Here is a 21,687-nt window from a genome sequence, read left to right on the forward strand (position 1 = left end):
TACCTTTCTTCTTTTCCTTTTGATATGTGCATTTGGTTCCTTCAGAAAGAGAGTGGCATGCACCATCACACTCTCTTTTAGAGATAAGAGAAACCAGCCAGCATCTTTTGAAATTCAGTGTACGACAAGCAGAAATGCAACAAGGTGTGATAGCAGCCCGGCCAGAGGTCTCTGTTGATTCGTAGCCTTGATAAATGGCCAGGAGGCCAGCAGGCTCTCAACGGAGGTCCCTTAGAGGAACAGTGTCTGTGTTGGTCTAACCCATCCTGACCTTGGAACTCAAAACACAGAACTAAAGAGGGACAAAGTGTTTCTTCCATCCTCATGGCGTCGTCGTCTGCGTCTGTAGTTGCATAGCACATTGATGGCTTAATCCTCTCAGCAATCCAGTAGGGTCATTATTTATTTCCCCCACCTTTCAATGAGAAACTAAAGCCCGAGGTCAGTCATATGCCCAAGTCACACCACTGGAAAATGTAGGGCGGGGCTTTGAACTCGGTTCCCTGATTCCAAATTCTAGTTTCTTTTTACCCAACCATAATGTGTTATTTTCGTCCTATTCATGAGCTAACGTATTATTTCAACTAGACCAGGGATTCCTTTTGGCAAAGCTTGCTCTAAATTATACCAGTGAGTGCAGAACTAGCATGTGATACCCCCTCGGCAGGTGTGATGGCCAAAAAGAAGAGTTACTGCTTCTTTACTTTATGACTCTGGCAAATTCTCGGGAGGTGTAGCTGAAAAATCAATGCCAGATGGCTGTCGTGGAGAAGTCTCTACAGTCGAGCTGCCGTGGCGTCGCCCTGGGAGGAACATCTTTGCAGCTGAGGAGCGTGGCAAGTCTCTGCGGAACTCCAGACCACACAAGCCTCCTGGTCTCTCTGTGGCAGCACATTCCTACTAATTTGGTTCAGCTCCACTTTACTGGAGAAGGCTAATATTGAAGCAAAATGAGGGAAGAGGATATGCAGCAAGAATAGTATCTAGGAGGCATGATTGCTCATCTTGAGAGGGCCCCCCAGACCTGGATGTAGATGGTGATAAAGTGGGACAGTGACAGCACAAATAAACCTCCTGTCCTCAACGTCATTAGACTCCACAGATAAATGCAGACCTGTTGTCAGAAATGCCAGTATGAGCATTACTGACTCGACATTGTGATTACTGGAGCTGGGGTTCAGGAGGAAAGAGGAAGCCTGAGTAGTGACCCAGATTCTGCCCTTCGAAGGGTCTTGAAAGAGCAGAGAGGATTCCTGGCAGATCCCGCTTACCTACGTGCAGGAATGAGGAGGGCACCATGAACGCATTCTTCCAAGGACTCTGACACATGCCCTAGGCCTTCATCTTTGTGTGAAATAATTGCCATATATAGTGCGTGAGCTGGGGCCATGTTGGGGCAATGACCCGGGTATTAGTCTCCTAGGGCCGCCATAACAAAGTGCCGCAAATGCTGGCTCAAACAGAAACCTATCCTGTCACAGTTCTGGAGGCTAGAAGTCTGAAATCAAGGTATTAACAAGGTCACACTCTCTTCAGAGGCTCAGAGAGAAGACGTTCCTTGCCTTTTCTACAATCTGGGGGCTGCAGGCATTGCTTGGCTTATGGCTGCATTGCTTCAAGATAAAGTCTTCTCAGGATCTTGACCTTCATCATGTCGTTTGCCATAAAAGGTACTGTTCACAGGTTCCAAGGATTAGGACATGGACATAGCTCTTTGGGGGACCACCATTCAACCACTACATCCTCTCTGGGTTGACACCTATATTCCCATAAAACCTAACAGTTAGGATAATAATAATAGCAGCTAGGGAGTGTACTAGATGCTTCATATGCAACTCACTTAATCTTCCCAACAACTCTGCAAGGACAATGTTTGTATTTTCTTTCACAAAGAGAACACAAAAGCTCTGAAGTCTACCCTCCTTCAGATTCACCAGAGGTTTTGGGTCTGTGTCCTGTGGAGTCCAAGGGTTTCTCAGAGAGTCCTCAAGAACCCTGAGTGAAAGAGAGGGAGAAAGAGATGGGCTCTGGGCCCCTAAACCCCTTCAGTCCAGTCGTTCCACTTGGATTTGATTTCTGTGTTAGGATACTGCATAAGATTTTCTTTTTGTTTCAAAGGGTTACACTGAGAAAATAAAGTCTTAAAACCACCCCTCTACGCCGCACTGCTTAGCAATGCTTGGGCAGGAGCCCAGGTTAAGAAGCCCCGTCTCTAGAGTAAGACACACCTGGCCCCAAACCTCTTCTCTATTCTTTCCTTGTTCTGTGTCCTTGGGCAAGTTAACCTAACCTGAGTATCACGCTTCTCATCTGTGTAACAGAAATAATAATAGTAACTATATAAAAAGGTTCTTGTGAGAATCGAATGAGATAATGCACCTATGCTTAAAAAGTGCTCAAGAATGAATAACTATCATTTTCACTCCCATCTTCATTGTCTTGTGCATGCCTCTACTGACCAGTTCTCTTATATTCAATCTGGGATGTCATGAAAATTAAAGTGTTTATCCAGAACAGGCAACTCCGGCTGTGTTTCTCTCGCTAGACCTTCCAGAGGAGATAGCTGGTAGCCCCAGGGTGATGACATGCTCTTCTTGGCTCATATAGGAGGACACTGTTATCCACACTGTGCCCAAAGGATCTACATCATATGCATGGGTGCACGGTGAGGAATTCAAGGTGTAGTCATTGCCTCAGACAGGAGTCCCAAAGAGGCCATGATGACTAAACTTGCAAAGGTTGAACCCCACAGGGAGCTGTGGGTCTTTCTTGATATCTTTGATAATCACACAGATTTACTTATTGATATCTGTGGGCTTCTACATGACCTTGTAATAAGCAACTGATGCTTCAGTGGCCAAGCACAACTCACCATAAAGGCCATGTAAGAAGAAAAGGGAACCACACCCACTTCTGTTAAAGGCCTATGATTACAGTTACTTCCAGATTGGATGAAACATGTGACTTCCAGGAGGCAAGTTGACTGACACCAAGTTCTTCCATATATTCCAAAACAGCTGCTTAAAGCACAGGTTCTGATAGAATTTTAGAATGCATCCTAATGTCAGCTTAGCACGTATTGACTGCTTACTGCCTGCCAGGCACGGGGCTAAGCACTTTATATGCATGTTCTCATGTTCTCCCAAATGAACCTGTTATCCCTTTTTACAGATGAGGCGTAAGAGCTCAAGTGACTTCCCGAAGGTCACTGAGTTATAAAGTGACAGTGCACGGTTCAGACTGGGATTTGCATGAGCCCCTGGCGGCTGTGCTCTCAATCCGGCACATGATTATACTCTAGGGTCAGTGTTCTTGAGGAAGAATTTGCACTGCCTGCTGTTGGGCATCTTTATTTTGGAAAGGATCTTATCCTTCTCATTAAAAATAAACTGTATATGCAGTAACAGTGATGATTTAGCAAAGTAAAACAAAACAGAGAACCCACCACTAGCACCCACAAAATACAAACAAATGAACAAAAAATATCTTTGGGCTGATCCTCTTTTAAATCACTGAAATCTACAACTGTAGGTTCTCAAAAGGAACAAACACTAACACAGACCCAGACAGTTTCCCTCAAGGCACAGCACTTTGCTGGGGTCACAAAAATGATCTCAGAGGTGTCAGGGGCAGGGAGAACTCTCTGGAAAGTACACACTGAGAAGCAGGGCACTTTTTTTTTTTTTTTTTTTTTTTAAATTGAGACAGAGTCTGTCTCTGTCAGCCAGGCTGGAGTACAGTGGTGTGATCTCGGCACCCTGCAACCTCAGCCTCCTGGGCTCAAGTGATCCTCCCACCTCAGCCTCCCAGGTATTTGGGACTTCAGTCACATGCCACCACATCTGGCTAATATTTGTATTTTTTTTTTTTTTTTTGGGAAGAGATAGGGTCTCACTGTATTGCCCAGGCTGCTCTTGAGTTCCTGGGCTCAGTGATCCTTCCACCTTGGCCTGCCAAAGTGTTGGGATTATAGGTGTGAACCACTGTGCCCAGCCGGGGCACTTATGTTGAGAGAAGAGGGCCTCTCTTTGGGGAGGAGAGGGCAATGCTTTAAAAAAACATTGGAACAAGGATGTGTCTGGCATTGGCAGTCTCTCTGGAGGGGGTAATGGTAGACTTCTTAGAATAAGGAGGGAGAGGTAACAGAATTGAGGTGCAGAGGTGGGCAGTGGAGAAAGGGAATGAGTGATGATAAAAGCCATGTACTTTTATTGTGGCCCGGAGGAGGTGGGCCGGGGACAGCACCAACAACATCAGCAACATCAGTGACAGGAGCAGTCCAAGCTGATGTTTATTGAGGGCTTACTATGAGCCATGTGCACTGTAGCTGAATGATCTCATTCAATCCTCATGCTCTGTAAGGCAAGGCACGGCCCATTATGATCTCCATTTTACTGATGAGAAAACCAAGGCTCAGCAAGGTTAGGGAATTTGCCTGCGGCTGCACAGCTGGAAAGTAGCAGAGCCCAATTCAAACCCAGCCCCATAGGATCCTAGAGCTCACATTCTTAACACAGTTTTCTTCTTGCCTTTCACCTGGCTGTTCCCTGCCTTCAGTCTTCTGAAAGTAGACACGTTTGTGATGCAGTGTATCAAAAATGCAGGGACTGTCCTCTGGCATTGTCTGTGTATCATACTGGAATGCAATGGACCCTCCACCCCTAGGAGGCTAGGATTAAAGTGCATGAAATATCAAAGACACACTGAATGGGGAGTTGGCGAAGGAGATGGTGGGTGAGGGGCTTGGAAACAGAAAACGGCAGTGACAATCTTTAACACATATCATAACTTATGTGACGTGGCTTTGAATTTGGGGGAGTTCCTCCTTCAACCAATACCAGCAGGGCTGCACAGGGGAAAGTCTCTTCCTTCTTTCTTTTAAAGCTTCCTCTAGCCTTTGCCAGGGTCTTGTAAGCAGGATACCCCACATCTCGTTTGCTGGCTCTAGGTCTCTTCTTTGGCCTCTCGAACCTGATGCCTTCTCTACTGAGGTTAATAGGGGTTTGGTACAACATTGTTTCCCAATAGAGTCACACAGGGTAAAAGGGTAGTCCCACTGAGTAACCTCCTGGCTCCCTCAGCCCCAGGGCTCCTTAGGTGAAGGAATCAGTCTAAAAACAGCACTGGGCATTCTGTGCATTCTCAGGCTGGGGGAGAGGGAGGGTGCATCACATGCCAATTGGCAAAAGAAAGGGACAATATCATCTCTCTCAAAGATACCTCAGTGCATTTAATGGAGAAGCAGTGGAGAACGTTAGAAATTAGTCACCCTTTGAAGAAAGTGGCCTTCTCTCACTGCCCTGATCCATACCCTACGCTTGTAGGGTATAAATCTACTTGTAGAGCTAGTGAATCTCCTTGGGTTTTTGTTTTTTAACCAACAGACTTTATTTTTTAGAGCAGGAAGGACAGATATTTCCCACATACCTCCCCCATCATTGACATCCCCTACCAGAGTGGTTAATTTGTTATAATGATGACCCCACATTGACACATCATTGAGTCCATAGAGAATATTAGGGTTCACTATTGGTTTTGTTCTTTTTAGGGGTTTTGGAGCATACCCTTTCTTCCTTGACAGGAAAAGGAAGGGGTGACTGGCTGGTGGCCACCCAGCAGGGTTATAATGGCCACAGCCAATATTAGTCCTTAACCCCTGATTAGCGCACATACAACGCCTTCTTTGCCAGAAAATACAATCACTTGCTCTCCCAGGGGCCGAAGAGAATCCACCAGGATGAAACTGATGGGGATAAATTTCACAGGTCATAAAAAATAAGGTCCACTCTCTATCCCTGCTGCTTTAAAGCCATCTGCTTGGTGGTTTATTCTCATCCCAGAAGACAATGAGACAGACAAGACATGGGCACTCTGGAAATCTGAGTGCTACCCGTTCAGGTGTTGGGCCTGCAGGAGCAGCGAGTGTAAAAGAGCTCCTGGCCATTATGAGACTCTGTGGGACAAGCCAGTCTTTGGAGTTAGACCTGGTTCAAGTAACAGGTCTGTGAGTTACCAGTAATAGGTAAATGATATGATAAGTATCACATACTCATGTGGGTCACGGGTCCCCATGACCGCCCCCCTAGACACAGTGATCCATTGGGAGGACACGCAAGTCTGCATAGAATCATACTCCTGGCCGAGATTATTAAAGTAAAAAATAGCAAGAAAAATAAGCGAAGGGAAAAGGCATGTGGGGTGAAGTCTGAAGGTCACCAGGCACAAGCTTCCAAGAGTCTGCCGCAGGGTAAACATATCTGATAGCAACAACTTAAGCACAACTTAGAATCACCGTGTGACACATGCACCTGAATGTGTGTCCCAAGCTAGGGAATCTGTGAGGGCCCAACTGGAAAATTCATTTCTTGTCTACAAGGAATATCTGAGCCCCTGGCTCATCCCATGGAACATGGGCTGTACAGGGGTTTGAGGCCCTGAGTTTTGGGTTGGATGAAGGTGGCCAGGTGGAGGCTGTTAAGGGGAGGGTGTTAAGTAAAAGTGCTATATAAAGTGCATGCTGTTTGCAAGGTGTGCGGTTTTACTGCCTGGCCCCCCGCCACCGGGCCATGTGGTTATACTGTTCAGCTCACCACCACTGGACCATAGGTAAGGCGGACATGTGGTCCAGCCCACTGCCACTGGACTCTCTCCTCTGTATGTAAGCCCCTAATAAAACCCCACATTTCATTTGCTGGCTCTAGATCTCTTCTTCAGCTTCTTGAACCTGGTGCCTTCCCTACTGAGGTTAATAGGGGTTTGGCACAAAATCCTTCCCTAATAGTCACACAGACAGCATTTAATTCCCCCAGCAACGAGTTGTGACAACATGTGTGAAATGTTGTCTACCAGGAAGGCTCATTAGAGACTCAGTGCCCAGGGTTTTTACTGGGGACTGGCCCCATAGGCACACTCTGCCTAGCATATACTAAAATTACTGTCTCCCAGAAGGAAAACAGGTGTTCAGAATGAACCACATTGTATGGATAAACAGTTTAGCTACAGTGAGCCCCTGGCATCAGTTCTGGGGATGGTAGGAATGCTCCCAAAGTTCCCAGACATCAGCCAAAGGGCAACCTTGCAAGCAGGTCTTTCTGGGGATAGCGGTCCCAGCCCCGGGGATAGCAGTTCCAGCCCTGCTATAACTGTTTTTTGCACAGCCTTTCTTTGTTTGGCAATAGTATTAATAGATTAATAGTATTAATAGATACTCAATAAATTGTAGCACCTCTTGTCGGCAGCATCACATATTTGTATCTTTTCTCTACAGCAAGGAGAGACCATCATATAAACACCAGCCCCCTCCAAGTCAAACTGGAAACCTCCTTGGAAAAAAAAGCCTCCATACATACATATGCATGTGTGTATATATAGCACATGTTTCCATGATGGCCTCTCTGTACACACACGTGTGTATCTATGATAAATTAACTGCTTACATAATAAATCTTTTCCTCTCCAAATGTTGAATCATTATTCTTCCATCTCTGGTCTTGGTTTGCCTTTTACAATTCTGATTAGCATGCCCTCCTAGTCTTTAGCTGAGTGATTAATAAAAAAGGGTTCAACAGGGCAGGATCCTGGACAGAGCCTTTCTTCCAGCTCTAGAATCCACCTTTGGGGCATAATTCTGGCTAAGAGAATGATCATCTGGCTTATGGGTCAACATATTCGATGTAAAATGTATAGGGAGACTGTTAACTGCTTCGCTAAAACAAAAATAAACTATGTCCACAGCATCCTGCCAATTTACCAGCCAAATGCCTCCTTGCAAGGAAACAAGGGTAGTGTGTACAGATTATTCTTAGGCAGCCAGTGTTAGCTCCTGATTCCCGCACTATGTCCTAAAAACGTATAAGCCATTTGTTTGAACTCACTCTTCCTTAATTTTCAGATCCACTCTTTTTTTCTTCATGTTTGAAATATAATTTGACTGTTCTCTTCCCTGGTTGCTCCATTTTCCAGGACCATTGTGTCATTATGTGCAACCGGTCTTGTAATTTTTTTTTTTAAATTTTAGCAATACTAGCCTGAGAATGGTCTTGTAATTTTATCTCAGATGGCCATGTGTGAGCTTCACACGCCTTAGGCTGGAGTTCCCTTAGTAGGTTATTGGTTACACCTGCTTGAAGACCCCACCCCCAACCCTATGGAGAAGATGAAAGTCAACAGAAGTTGTAACTTCTATCTTCTTTCTCTCACTTAGCAACATGATATTCCACCCCCAAACGACCTAGCTATCCTCTTTCTCATCCTTTGTTACTTCCAAGAAGTATAACAACACTGCACCCTGGGACATCATTACTTAGCGGGGAAAATGTCATGAAAAGCTCATCAAAATTACAGAGGGTTCATTATCCTATTCTGTCTATTTTGTATATGTTTAAAACTTTTTAACATAATTTTTTTTCAAAAATCAACCAAAATATGTGAGCTATATTAGAAAACACAAATTATGAGTCTGGATCTTGGGTCAGAGTGAAAGGAGGGGAGAGACTCACCATGTGAACAGGGAGGGGACCGAGCAAGACATAGGATCTTGGAGAAATTAACTTTTATAGGGCCTTATAACCCTAAGCCCCAGGCTCACATACACTGTTTCCTAGTTCTTCCTCCTCTTAGGGTGGTGATGGCTAAGGAAGATAATTCCGGACTCAATTTAAGCAAAGACTTCTAATGTTCTATGCATTGACTGGATGCAGTGACTCGTGCCTATAAAACCCCAGCAGTCTGGGAGGCCAAGGTGGGAGGATTGCTTGCAGCTAGGAGTTCAAGACCAATGCTCCATGCATTGATCTTACTTCTTCCTCTAGGATAAGCACCTACTTCAGGCTAGCATCTAATTTTAAAAGTAACTGGTGAGTTTCTATGTGTACTTGGTGCTTGTGTCTCCTTTATGTCTGCTGTCTTTTTTAGAGGTGTCTTTTTTAGAACACAGATCCCAGAAGACAGTTTCCATGTCTTTAACTTCTTCAGAAAGCCGTGGAACATCACTGTGCTCAGGAGCCCAGCAAATCCCTGTTCTCAGATGTGCAGCCTCTGTGCTTGCGGTTTTCCTTCTTTATCCAGTGCCTGTCTGTGCATAGGTCTCGGGTCACGAGGGTTGGGGCTGTCTGCCAGTTTCTAAGTCAACACTCCAGGCAGAAAAAAGGGAGGTAGAAGGTGAGCAGATCTGAAGCAGCCTTCCTGAATAAGACTTACAGGGATGAGATCACAGCCAACTACCTCGAAGTTTCTGATCCACAGAAAACAGGACACTCTGCCGTCAGTAAGAAACACCCAGAACCATTTTTCAAAACCAGCAGCTGTAAAGGAATTAACACAGATCACCATCTAGTGCGCACGCAGCCTTATTCCTCCCTTGAAGAGCTTCACAGTCATTATTAAAGAACACATTTCAGAACATAATATTATTAGGCTATTGATTGTTGTTTGTTTCGATGTTTAATTCAGTAACAACTCGAGTTGTGGAGAGCTTTAAATGAAACAGATGCTCTGAATACCGGCAGAAACATTCCAATTTTCCACTGGGTTTCACAAGGAGCTTTGGCAATGCTGTGGGGACCAGGGCGACTGGTGCCATGAGGTTCTTATAGGTGGGGAATCCAGGGGCCGCTGCTCAGCAAGGCTCTGCGGTCTCTCGGTACAGAAAATAGAAAAGGCGGAGAGTTCCACATGAATCCAAACAACATCCGCTCTCTCTGTCACCACGCATTAAATGATCCAGGACTGAAATTCAATACACACCCCAGGCACTCTTGCAGAACGGTACCTGTGCATCTTGGTGGCATCAACATCCCAGGAGGAAAAGAATAGCAAAAGAAAAAAAAAAACCTTCTTCTCTGAACATCCATGGAGATAAAAGAGACTGCACTGAGAAACCCAGTCCTAGCTGGGATGATGAGACTAAAGGTTCCAAAAGTACAGCCAGGCCACACGACAGCAGCTCCTCCTCTCCCCCATAGATGGTTGGCTAGCAGGACCCGAAAGGTGTGTCCAAAATCTAGGCACAAGCAAAGCACGAGGCCAGACTTAGACGCAGCCTGGCCCCAGTGTCCTTGGGTCCTTTGTTGTCATTTCCTGCCCAGTGCACCCCTAAAACCTTTCTTAGAACGGCATCCCCACCCTCCCTGCTTGGTGCTTGTGTCATCTTTGTTTTGATGCCCTCTTCTTTTTCCTGGACTGGTAGCTCTCAAAGTGTGGTCTCTGACCAGGAGGACCGGCATCTCCTGGGGGCTTGTTAAAAATGTACATTTCTTGGGCCTCACGCCAGACTTCTAGAGTCAGAAACCCTGAGGATGAGGCCCAGCCATCCCTGTTTTCGACAAGTTCTCCAGGTGATTCTGATGCACTCTCAATTTTGAGAACCGCTGGTTTGGACTGTTGCAACAGTCTGTGATGGTCTTTTGCCTCCAGAGCCAACCTTCTCAAACACAAACCTCACCAGCTTCAGGCACAGCCTAGCACATTGTAGGTGTACATAAATGCTTATTGACTGACTAAATGAAATACGACCTCTGCTTTTAAAACTCTGAGGGTTACTCACAGCCTATAAAAAATTAAAGTAGAAATTCCTCAGTAAGGTAGAATAATGTTTATTTGATTGTTATTGCTTGTTAGTACTATTTTTATTTGTAGCCATCATTTTATTAGCAGTATCTACATTGCTGCAGGTGCTTTGGTAAACACTATGTATTGATATTTATTTACTTTTTAAACATTTCAGCCCTGAGAGGTAGATGTAGGTAGTTGCCTTTTACAGAAGAAGAAATCGAGGCTCAGAGAGGTTGTGTAACTTGTATAAGGACACATAGGTAGCAAGCAATGAGCTGGAGTTCAAACCCAGGTTTGTCTGTCTCCAGGACTCATGCCTTAAATGTACGTCCTTTCAAAATCAGATTTTGATGTGCTTTCTACACTCGCCCCAACTACCACGCTGTCTCAGGGCTCCACGGTTTGGCTTGTGCTGTCCCCTCTTTCCAGCACATCCTTTCCTCCTCCTACCTGGCAATCAGAGAACCACCTGAAACTGCTCTGATCCTCACACAAGACAGAATGAACTACTTGCTAATTATACCAATGAGCCCGTGCATTTTGCTGAGTGGCTTGTGGGGGCCTAAAAGCCCTAAGATGAGTATTTCCTGAAGTGTGGTCCTCAGATCAGCTACATCAGAATCACATGGTGGGGGGGAGCATGTGAGGAATGAGAGCCTAAGCACCCCCTCCTCCATGGTTATTCTGCACAGTAATGTTTGAGGACCACTGCCCTGCAGTGTGAGTTTGTCTTACTCATGTGGGTCCCCTGCAGCAAATGCAGAGGGGTTGCTGCTTGATAGGCCATCAGAGAATGAATGAATGAGCGCTTTTCTCTTAAAAAGATTGAGGTGGGGTGGGGTATCCCATAAAACACTCACGGGAGAAAAGCCACAGCAGAAACAGCCTTCCCAGATGTGGCACCAGCTGTTGGCTCGTAAGAAACAAGCTTGAGTGTGAAAAGAGGACACATGTTCTGAGGCGCAAAAACTTGACTTATTGACTTTGGCAAGGCTTGTCGACCACACAGTGCTGATAATGTTATTAATGCTGAATGTATTCACCTGACCTTATCAGGCCGTATAAAGGGCACAGGTGTCTAATTAAGTTCAGACGTCAGCACCTCTAACTTCTTTCTCGATAGCCGCTGAGCCCATCATTTACCCTGATGTTCCTGAAATGATCAGTCTTTAAAACCAAAGGAAGATGGTCATTAGCATATGTAAGGCGCTTGTCATGATTTGTGGTAAGGCTAATCTGGTGTCCCAAGAAGGAGGGCATTTCATTCTATTTGGCATGACACCAGCCCAGGGGGTAGGAGACCCGGCCTTATCACCGCATCACACTTGCAACTGGGCTGTGCTCTCTATCTCCTTCTATTCAACATGTGCACAGATGAATTGGAAGGTGACATTGATGGGCTGGCTGATCAAATGAGTGCATGACATAAAATTGGGAGAGGAAGCCAGAGTGCTAGGTGTCAGAGCTGGGATCCAAAAGAGACCTATAGTCAGGAGTGATTGACCACAGGCTAGTGGAAGGTCCTCTTCTTGGACTGTCTCTACCCTCAGAACAAATTTTAAAATAATAGCAGATAATAGCAAACATTTGTATAGAACTCACTGTGTGCCAACTCAGCCCAAGTACCTTTACACACATTAATTCGCTTAATCTCCAGCATCCTATGAGGTAGGTTCTATTAGTATCCTCATTTTAAAGATGAGGAAACTGAGGCAAAAGCAGTTAAGTAACTTGTTCAGGGGACTGTAAACATAATTGGATTGAGCCTCCTTTTTCAGTTCCACCCACGAAATCTCCCCCCGCTTTTTTTTTTGTAGCTGCCAGGTATACTTGAATACTCCCAGTGCTGGAACACTTACTACCACCAGAGGCAACCCTTCGCTTTTTCTTTCTTTCTTCTTTTTTGGTAAGCTCTTACTTTGTGGAAAGTTATTCTCTATACTGATTGTAATGGAGTTGTTGTTGTTTCTCAAAAAAAACCTGGATAGTTGAGTTAGAGATACTCATGTGAGGTGACTGCCCCCCAAAGTAAAGTCATTTTAGCCTTTATGGGCTATATTAATAGAGACATATGCCATGAACTGAAGGAGGTGACAGGCTTGCTTTTCCCTGGGCTGTGTAGCCATACTCAGAGTGTCATGTTCAATTCTGGGCACCTCAATGAACTTGGGCAGATAGTTGTCAAACTGAGCTGTGCCTGAAGAAGAGTGGTCTAGTCAGTGAGAAAAGCTGAAAGCAGGACTCAGAGGTTCTGATGAAGGTGGAGATACCTGACTTGGAAATGAGATGATAGATGGGGCAGGGGAGAGGTGAGTGTGATGGCTGCCACTTGGGAGCGGCCTGGAGGGACACAAGGCTGGCCTGTTCTACGTCATTTCTGAGTTGACTCAGGCCAAGGATAGAGCCAAGGCCAGTACATAGGTAGGGAAAGCTGATTTTCTTTCTTTTTTGAGACAGTCTCACTCCATCACCCAGGCTGGAGTGCAGTGGCATGATCTCAGCTCACTGCAACCTCCACCTCCCGGGTTTAAGCAATTCTCATGCCTCAGCCTCCTGAATAGCCACTATACGTGGCTAATTACAGGCATGCACCACTCCACTACACCCAGCTAATTTTTGTATTTTTGGTACAGACCAGGTTTCACCATGTTGGCCAGGCTGGTCTCGAACTCCTGGCCTCAGGTGGTCCACCCCCTTCGGCTTCCCAAAGTGCTGGGATTAGAGCCACTGTGTCCAGCCTGATTTTCTTTTTCAAGTGCACATTTTAGTTTAGGGTAGTCTTAAGTTTACAGAAAAGTTGCAAGGGTAGTATAGGGAGTTCCCACAAACGCCCTGCCCAGTTTCCCCTATCATTAACATCCTACATTGGTATGTTACATGGGTCACAATTACTGAACCAGTAACAATGTATTGATTATTTACTAATGTCCATACTTCATTCAGATTTCTTTAGTTTTCCCCTAATGTCCCTTTTCTGTTCCAGGATCCCACCTAGGATACCACATTACATTTAATTGTCATATCTCTTTAGCTCTTCTTGGCCATGACAGTTTCTCACTTTCCTTGGTCTTGATGACCTGGACAGCTTTGAGGGGTACTAGTCAGGTATTTTTGCAGAACGTCCCTCAGCGGGATTTGTCTGATGTTTTTCTCAGGGTTAGCCTGGGGTTAGTGGGTTTTTGGGAGGAAGACCACAAAGGCACCTTGTCATTTTCATCACATTGTAACCAGGGCACACTCTCAACATGACTTGTCCCTGCTGATATTGACCTTGATCACCTGGTTGAGGCTGTGTTTGCTGTATTCCTCCATTGTAAAGTTATACCCCCCTACATCCTACACACTTCAGAAAGAAGTCACTATGCAGCACCTACGCAGGCGTAGGGAGTTATGCTTCAGCTCCTCCGGGGCGGTGTATTAACATCAATTATTTGGAATTCTTCTATCTGGGAGGTTTGTTTATTCTCCTTCACTTGTTTATTTATACAATCATTTATTTATATCAGCATAGTTTCATTGATATTTATTTATATTTTAGGTTACAATCCAATACAACTTTATTTATGTTGTTGCTCAAATTGCTGCAGCATTAGCCATTGGGAGCTCTTTCAGTTAACTCCTTTGTCTCTTTCATACACCCCATCATGGTGGCTTTTCAAGCACCTCCTTACCATCTGCACCACCAGATGCTCCAGGCTCATCTTGTATATTTCTTGTCCCATTCCTAGAATCAGCCATTTCTCCAAGGAGCCTTGGTTCCTTTTGTTGGAGAATGGTATTAGAAACCAAGATCTGGGGGCTAGGTGTGCTTGTTGATACTGGAGTGTCAGTTGCGTCTAGGACCTCTGAGATGACAGATCAAGGAAATATATGTGTGTATACTAACCCATGTATAGACATTTATCTATAAATATTTCTATATGTAACCATCTGTATCTATATTATGTTCACACTGTCTCCAACTCTAATCCATTACCACATGAATCATCCTATCTTAGGGGAGACTGATTTTTAAACAACATTAAAAAAAAATTCTGCAAAGCTGGAGCTGGTTGCTTTTGGAAGTAGTGAGTGCTCCATCACTGAGTGTATTCAAGCAGATTGGGAAGAAATAAAGAAAGGAGAGATCTGATGGGTACAACTGGAAAAGTTCCATTTAACTATACTCAAGGTCCCTTCCAGCCCAGTGGTTGTTGAAACAGAAGTGCCACATAAGGAAAGGTACATCCAAGGTACACATGGCTTCCCGGGGGCATTCTTTTTCTTCTGTCTTTCAGAAGTCTGAGATCTGGGCAAGAAGAAAGAGCTGGCATTTAGACAAGTAAAGGATACACCATTCAACAGGTAGGAAATTTATGGGATTTGCAATCCAAAGAAGAGAAAACAGGCTTAAAATATAAATGAAGCTCAAAAAGGTTTTAAATTCACAGATGACAGAGCCAGAATGGATTATGAAAGGGGAACAATGCTGGCTTGTGGGAAGGACACTTGCCAGGGTGTTGACATCTGAGGAAGTAATTCTGCTGCTCCCTTAAGGTCCTGGGTGTGCACAGAGGAGCAATTCTTTCTTTTTTTCTTTCTTCCTTTTCTTTTCTTTTCTTTTTTTTTTTTGAGACAGAGTCTCGCTCTGTCACTTAGGCTGGAGTGCAGTGGTGCTATCTTGGCTCACTGCAACCTCTGCCTCCTGGGTTCAAGCGATTCTCCTGCCTCAGTCACCCAAGTAGCTGGGACTTCAGGCACGTGCCATCACGCCCAGCTAATTTTTTTTGTATTTTTAGTAGACATGGGGTTTCACCGTGTTAGCCAGGATGGTCTCGATCTCCTAACCTCGTGATCCGCCCACACAGCTTGCAATTTTTTATATTTTACTACAGCAGCCCAGTCGGGGTAAATAGGGGAGGCCAGAGTCTGAGAAGGTAATAAGGAATTGACCGTCCTGAACACACAGCAAGGCTGAGTTCCCCAGGAAGGCAGTGCTGCCCCAGTTTTAGGACATGTTAGAAATAGGATGGCCACCCTACTGCAGGAGAAATGATCTTTCTCAACCAGCAGCTCTTCCTTCTTCCTGAAGCCTTGTCTGAAAAGATCATGAATCACCTCTTGCGGAAGGAATAGAGATGATAGGACAAAGAGAGAATTCCTACACTAGCGGGTGCTCACTAAAAATGCAGACCGTGGGTCCTATCCCCAAAGATTTTGAGCCAGTACATCTGGAGATGAGCTCAGAGATTTATTTTTAAAATCATATCTCTAGGTGATGCTGATACTGGAATTTCTCAGTCACATTTGGAGCTCTGCTGGTGGTCTTAATACCAGAGTTTGCCCAGGACACTCCCGGTTGGTTTGCTTTCCTTTCCCCCCATGTCAAAAGTGCCTTCATTTGGGTGACAAATTATATGGTCATTCCCTTCTTAACACTGATATGTCTCCAAGCAGCAGCAGAAGTCACATGTTGATAGGCATCTTTTTTGGCCAACGATGCCTATACCATCCCAGCTCCAATCTGAGAGTGTATCCATCCTTGAAAGTGAGGCTTCTCAATTGGGGAGGAGGAGGATCTAGAATCTCCTGGGGTCAGGGACTTGGGAGCCAGGGAAGAATAGATTGGCAAAGCTCCCAGGTGTTTGGATGCTCCGTCCCCTCCCAGCCCCTTGACAATCACTACTGTAAAGAAGGAGCCAGCCGGTGGGGACAGGGCTGCCACTCTAGCCCGAGCCTTCCTTTGGGCCCCTTGCCTTTCCTTTCTCTTTCTCTTCCTCTTCCTCTCTTTCTCCCAAGTCTGCATTTTCCCCTGTCAGTATCAAAGGGCTGCCAATGTGCTTTGCCTGTTGATGATGACTCTTGAGATTAAAGACTTAGCTGATCTTTGGTCAACTGTAACCATGGAAATCTGAGACATTAACCATTGCCTGCTGGGGACCTCAGATAGGAAGCTCTCATACTCCCTCCACGCTCAGGAGAGATGAGATAGACCATGGATGACCCCACAGAGTCATTGGTCAGAAACACAGATCTGATCATGTCTTATGTCCCCACCCAGATCCACTCCCAGCTTGGTAACCCTAAAAATGCCAAAACCACAGCAAAGGGTGCAAATCTGCTGATGCTGGAGGCAGCAGGCTTAGTCAGTGGGTATCTCCTCTTGCATCAATTTTTCACTCCTTGGTGACCTCACACAGTGTCAGGGCTTTAAATACCATCTACCTGCTGACAACTCTCAAATTTATATCTCCACCCCAGACCTCTTCCCTGAACTCCAGACTCACATATCCAACTGCCTACTCGACATTGCTCTTGAATGTTTAATAGACATTTCAAACTTAACTTGTCAAAAACTGAGCTCCCAGTAGCCCTTCTAGACCTACTCCTGCTGTCTTTCCTTTCCCAACTTCTGGCTTCCAGGTGCTCAGGCCAAAAGCTCCAAGTCTAACTGGATTCCTCTCCCATCCCATACCCAATTCCTACTGGCAAATCCTACTGGCTCTACCTTACAATATATTAATACACAGAATGTGTTATTTCTCACACCTCTGCTAATCTCTGGTTTAAGCCCATTATCCTTCATTTGGATTACTGCAAGAACTTCCCGACAGCTCTCAGCTTCCCCTTTCCTTCCTTCAGTCTCTTCTCAACATGAAAATCAGAGCATCCTTTTAAAGTGCAAGTCGCATCATGTCACCCCTTGGCTCAAAATCCTTCTCCTAACGGCTTTCTTCTCACTCAGAGAAAGAAGTTGGACTCTGAGCAACCCGCCCTCAGGGCCAGCGTGGTCTGCTGCTCTGGCTACACTCGGTTCTTATTTGTCACTCCTCTCTGCTTCCTCACTCTGCTCCAGCAGAGAAGGCTCCCGTGTTCCTGCCTTGGGCCAGCTCTCCCCAACTAACCACAGGGCTCCCTCCCTCAGGTTGCCTCAAACTCCTCAGAGAGGCCTTCCCTGACACCCACCCCTGACACTTCTACCTCCCTTTCCCACTTTAACTTTTCTCCTTAGTACTTATGCCATGTAACGTATTGATATCTTGTGTAACATCTTTCTCCCTCTCTAGGAGGTAAACCGCATGAGGGCAGGGATTTCTGTCTGATGGTTCGCAGCAGTCTCTCCAATGCCTAGACAGTGCCTGACACAGACGGGAGGTGCTACAAGAATGTCGGTGACTGTTTAAATGAATCATTCATCTATAACAAGTGCCTATAGAGTAATAAGTAAAACACATCTTTAATAAGAAAATGATCAGAGTACATAAAAAGACAATTTACAAAGAGGAAACACACCCCAGCTAATGAAGGTTTTCTTTTAAAGTTTATTAGGAATGATCAAAGAAGTGTGTGTTAAAACAATGACATGCTATATCGCTAGTATCAAAGTAACAAAGATAAACCAAATAATAATATCCAATGCTGACAAGCACACTTATACTCTGATAGAGGTAGTAAAAATTTGTAAAAAGGAAAGCAATTTCACAATATGTATTAAGAGTCTAACATATTTTTCATACCTTCTGATTGACGACTAGGAATCTATTCTAGAGAGCCCAAAATTCAGATAAAAGCTTATGCACACCAATGGATGAATGCATAAACAAAATGTGGTATATCCACACAATGGAATATTATTCAGCCTTAAATAGGAAGGAAATTCTGACACGTGCTACAAGGAATAAACCTTGAGGACATTATGCTAAATGAAATAAGTGAACCACAGAAAGGCAAACACTGTATGATTCCACTTATAAGAAATAGGTAGAGTAGTCAAATTCATAGAGACAGGAAGTTGAATGGTGGCTGCCAGGGGCTGGCGGGAGGAGAGAATGGGGAGTGAGTGTTTATTTAATAGGTTCAGAGTTTCAGTTTGGAAAGATGAAAAGAGATCTGTGGATGGATGGTGATGATGGCTGCACAACAACGTGGATGCACGTAATGCCATTGAACTGTACTCTTAAAGATGGTTAAGAAAGGGAATTCTATGTTATGCATAACTTACCAGAATTTTGTTTTTTTTTTTTAAAGCTACAAGATTGAACACAGAGCTGCAGCTAAGTTCACCAACGGTTTATTTATATACCTTGGAGAGGTGGGAAGTTTGATGCATGTTTTTTGAAGATAAGTCTTATTACATCATATCAATGTTTGGCTTGAAGTGTACATTTATCTGTTTTGAGAGCCCCCAGCGACACTGAGGTTTCAGTAACCAGAGTGACTAGCAACCCTGCCCTAAGAGGAAATGCAGGGGAGCTGGACGTGGTGTGTCCAGCATGCCTTTCATGGGATACTTCTTTTACCTGGAGAACAGCCAAATGCCTAGCTGTCTAACCTGAGAGCAGGGTCCCTCGCCCAGGAAACTTGTTTCTACTGGCAGACATCCTTGTGGCTCTCGTCTGACTCGACTGTCGTGCTGACACTGGGAGACTGACCAGGTGCCCAGAGAAAACCCAGCCTGGGGCAGCCCCTGGTTCTTCAGATGGAAGGTACAATACACCACCAGAACAAGAAACAAGTTCAAAGACCTTTTACTTCCAGACCCTGAGCAAAGAGAGCACCATGAGTCAGGAGGGCAGTCCTCTGTTTCTAGGCCACAGGAGGCAGGAATAAAGAGTCAGACAGAGAGAGAGAGTGCACGTCACAACTAGCAGCGTATGTTATAATGGAACAGGGTGTGGGTCACTTCAAGTTCACAGGCAAATGCCTGAATGGTCCATTACAAGCAGCTGCAGGAAAGCAGGGAGCCCGGCCTGCCAGGCAGGAGACATGACTCTATGTTCCCATGCCCTCTGGGTGTGGTGTAGGACTGGAAACTGGGCTCTGCTTCTGTTATGAGAAAGTTAAACCTGTACTTGAAATGGATGCCAAGGCAACATAAAGTCATCAGAATCTGCTACATTATCTCTGAATAAAATGTTAAAAACAAAAAAATTAAACAGGTTAGGCAAAGCGTTTTTCACTAAGATACTATATATAGTAGTAAAAAAAGAAATCAGTGTAGTACCTATTAATAGGGAAATGGTTGCATAAATTATAGAATATCCATGTAATGAAATATTATGCAGCCATAAAAATTGCTTTTGTAAATGCTTTTATAACTTGGAGAATTATTGTGGCATAATCCTGAGTCAAGAAGCAAGACACAAAGTTTGAAATACGATGAGAACTCAAGTTCAAAAAACAACGTAGCCATATTTCATCAATTCCAAGACCTTGATGGAAATACAAGGATTGTTTTTTCACATTTTAACCTCTCTGAAATGGAATGTGTCTCACTCCCTCTGATAAGAAGCACTGTGTCAAGTGTAATTGTGCATTTGTAGAGGCACAGAAAGTAGTGATGTGCTCCCAAATAATGGTGTCTTAGATGTAATGAAACAGGGCCTGGAAAGAAGACTAAAGGAAGGAATATGCCAAAATGTCAACTAATTGTGTGTGTGTATTTCTTTCTAATTTTCCATATATTTTTAAGACATTTCTATAATTAGCTTGTATTACTTTTAGAATCAGAAAAAAAGTAAGTTAAAAATATCTCATCTTGGCTGTTCATTGCCTGACAGGACAAAGCACAAACTCCCCAGCCCCCGTGCCTCTGAAGCCGGCTTCACTGTTCGGCCTTGTCTCCCTCCCACCCTCATTCACACACCAACAAATTACTCCTGGGCCTCCATGCCATCATCTCTGTGGAAATGCTCTTTCTCCTGCCTGAAATGTCCCCCATCCCTGGCTCCCTTTTCTGCCTAGTGATTTCCTACTTATGTTTCAACAGCCCATCTCAAAACTGGACTCTTCTGTGGGGACTTCCTGTTTACTTCCTATCCCAAAAGGAGCAGAGCAGCCTCTGCATTTCCAAAGCACTTGTTGCCTGACCTCGAAACTTCCTCCCCTTCCCCACTGAAACTTTTCTCCTAGAGCCCCACCACCACCAACCTGCTGATTTCTAATTCTAGGGAACGCTTCCCAGTCCTTATGTTCTCTGAGTTTTCTGAGGCATCTGATGGGCACCACTTCCTCCTCCTGAACCCCTTTTGGCCTGCTGCTGCTGCAGTGACAACTTTTCTAGAATATTCTCCTCCACCTAACTCCTTCCTTACCATTGTCACTGACCCTTCTTTTTAGACAGTCACTGAAATGCCTTTTTTCTTTGGTTCCATGTTTCTTACTTCGAAGTCAGGGATCTGTGGATAGGCCCTAGGGGTTCACGAACCTCCCAAAACTGTTTGCAGAATTCTGTGATTATAATAATATGCACACCGCCTGGGGAGACAGCCATCACATTCTTTGTCTCATAAAATATCCCATACAAAAAAAAAAAAAAAAAAAAGTTAAAAATGAAAATGACTGCCCTACACATTCTCTGGTGACCTCATCTACTTTTGATTTTAAGATAAAATACCACTTATATTTTTATCTCCCCTCAAAGAACTTCTAAAGGATGGGCGCTGCATGCTGTGTTGTGTGCGGGAGATATTTTTGCATGGGGAGGAGGCGTTTTCTCTTAAGTCACAACTCAGCCTGTTCTGCCTACACACATTAGGAGGAAGAGAAGACGGCTGGGAGACGCCCAGGAAGCGCCTGTCGGTGTGTAGTAGGGAGGACTGGGTACAGGGAAGCTGCCATGAAACCAGCAGGCTCCCCCCTGCTGCGTAACAGGCGGACTCACTCTGTTGTACATTTCGTCTCATCTCAACACCGAAGTCTGCGGTTCACGTGCACTCAGGCACCTCCGGCTACCGCTCAAGCAGCAAGGTCACCTGCTTACAACTTAGGAAAAAATCAGAGACAACACGGCTTAGAGTATCTGAATAGATTTGCGCATCCAGGACTGGCAAGTCAGCCTCTTTCAACGCTTCCCAATATCCTCAAAAATAAAGAAAAAAAATACCAATCTAGAGAAGGAGAAGTCGCTTTGGTGGAAATTGTTTTCTCCTCCGACTCTCCAGGGTTGTTTAACGCCTTGAAGATATCAAACGGATTTCATCTCTGCTCCCCGGGTCCCCTCTGCGCCCCAGTCCTGCTTCCCCTCTGCCCCTCCGCTCGGGGTCACCCCTGCCTCTGCTGGGAGCCCAGAGAAGCTGGACTCGGGGAGCCAGGACAGGCTCGGATCCTAAGGCCAGCATTTATGCTCCCCGTTCAGAGACAGGAAAAAAGACCCCT

At 44.9% G+C, this 21,687-nt stretch overlaps 1 protein-coding gene across 3 annotated transcripts in view; it reads right to left on the reverse strand.

The window, feature by feature from the left end:
• Positions 1 to 21,687, reverse strand: part of CRTAC1 (cartilage acidic protein 1) — a 165,684-nt gene that overhangs the window by 89,584 nt on the left and 54,413 nt on the right. The gene's annotated exons all lie outside the window — the stretch shown is intronic.

This window comes from Chlorocebus sabaeus, chromosome 9, assembly GCF_047675955.1.
Source record: "Chlorocebus sabaeus isolate Y175 chromosome 9, mChlSab1.0.hap1, whole genome shotgun sequence".
Taxonomy (NCBI): domain Eukaryota; kingdom Metazoa; phylum Chordata; class Mammalia; order Primates; family Cercopithecidae; genus Chlorocebus; species Chlorocebus sabaeus.